We start from the raw sequence: 2,378 nt of genomic DNA on the forward strand, positions 1-2,378 counted from the left end.
TTTGTAGTAACCCTTTTCCAAAATTTCAATGGTCATGTAAGGTATTTTCTAGTTTGCAGTCAACTTCCTATTGCCCGACCTTTGAATCCCGATATCATTCCTGATTAATGTGAATTTGTACATGGCAAAGTTTCTTCTGATGACTTTTTTCTTGTATCTTGCCGACAGCCTTTGTTTCAAGGCTTCTTCCCTTATCTGAGCTTGATCTTAGACTTCTAGAAGGAGGTCGAGTTCTTCCTTTTGATCACAGATATTTCCAACTTAATTGTAGAATCTAACTCTTGGACTTTCTTTGTTAACCTCTATGGGAATCATGGCTTCTATGCCATAAGCAAGTCGGAAAGGAGATTCCCCGGTTGTAGTATACGAAGTTGTTGGGTATGTCCACAGGACTTGGGGGAGCTCTCCAGCCCATGCTCCTTTTGCATCCTATGATCTTCACTTGAGCCCGGCCAATATGACTTTATTTTTTTCGCAGCTTCTACTTGCCTATTGGCCTGAGGGTGCTCTACCGACATGAGTTGATGCTTAATCTTGAGGCTTACCACCAAGCTTTGAAAGGCCGAGTTGGTAAATTGAGTACCATTGTCAGTAGTGATGGAGTATGGGACTTCAAACTGGATAACAATGTTCTTGTAGAGGAATTTTCGACTTCTTTGGGCCGTGATAGTTGCCAGATGTTTTGCCTCAATTCACTTAGTAAAATAATCGATCCTGACTATAAGATATTTTACCTGTTGATACACCACTATTTCATAGTACATTTTACGCTAAATTGAGTAGATTTTATCCATCATTCTCACACTTATGCATACAAATTGCATGTTTTACATTTTCCTTCCCAATTTTGTACTATGATTGAAAACATGCTTCTTTTGCCTTAAATTACTAATTTTTAATCCTCTCTTATTACAATTCGATGCCGTGATATGTGTGTTCAGTGTTTTGAAGTTTTCCAGGGCAGGAATGGCTTAGAGAATGGAAAGGAAGCATGCAAAAGTGGAAGGAACAGAAGGAATTAAAGTTTGGAGAACCTGGCAGCGACGTGCACCCGTGGACGACGCGTACACGTGACCGAGGCTCACGCGTCATTTTTTATTTTTGGGGCATCCACGCGCACGCATGGACGACGCTTACGCGTCACTTCTTCATACTGCAACCCACGCGTACGCGTCGCTTCCTGTTTTCCATTTTTTCCCTTTCTTCTCTCCTCTCTTATTCTTTCCTCTTTCCTTTCTTCTTCCTTTTCTTCTTCCTTTCTTACTTTCTTCTTCTTCATTTCTTTAAATTCTCATCTTTATTTTCTTTCAATTTCTTTTACTTATTGCATTTGCATACTTTCATTCATTGCATTTTAATTTTGTACATGTATTTATTTCCTTTCCTATGTTTGCTATTTTTCCATTGGTGTTAAATTTTCTTACTCACATGTTGCATATTCTTGCATTGTTTTGGTGCTTAGTTACTTGTTTTATATTGTTGGGTGCTATTATTTATAGGTCAATGCTAATTTTGTCTGACACTTGTATTCCTTGTGCATTGATATGAACTTATATTGTCTTTCATGACCCACTCTCTCCCTCATTGTTGCAATTTTTGCACTATTGATATGCCATTTGCTTCTACTATTTTCTCACTTGCATGTTGTAGCTACCATGTAGTTGAGACCCTCATTATTTGGCATTAACCCACCCATATTTTATTTGTTTTCTTATCTTTGTTCCTGGGTTACTTTTCTTCCTTTTTCTCTTCTTTCAGGATGGCCACCGAGAAGGAAAAGGAAAAGCTTCTCAATGGGACAACAGATAAGTCCATCTGCATAACCTTTAGAGAAAAGCATCAATTGTAACCACCCATCCACTTGCATATCTTAGCATGCACCGAGGATGGTGCAATCTTTAAGTGTGGGAGGTCGATACCGACTTCTGTGGGTTAGTTATTTTCTTCTCAACACCAATGTTTAATTTTCTTTGTTAGTTCATTGTTGCATTTGCATGATTGATTGCATGTTTGTTCGATTTTGTGCATATTTTACCACTACTTGGTTGAAGTGATGAATTCTTTTCTAAGAAACTATTTTATAGCATTTTACTAATTTGAATTGAAACTTTTATTAAACTTGCTTGAAGGATTTTATCATGGTTTAGAGCTCGAACACACAAAACTAGTGAGATTTTGAGCCTATTTGATTGTTGCATTTTATCAACCAATATACTTTGTTTTGATGTGTGTTGTTCTCTCTAAAATTATAATCTTTGTCTTGCTTGATTCTATATTTTCATTGTTTGATGTATGCATGCACTTATGTGATTGAGGCCTTTGTTTCACAATAGCTCACATACCCATATCGCCTTACCCTTTCATCATCCTTTGCAAAC

This window comes from Arachis ipaensis, chromosome B07, assembly GCF_000816755.2.
Source record: "Arachis ipaensis cultivar K30076 chromosome B07, Araip1.1, whole genome shotgun sequence".
Lineage (NCBI taxonomy): Eukaryota > Viridiplantae > Streptophyta > Magnoliopsida > Fabales > Fabaceae > Arachis > Arachis ipaensis.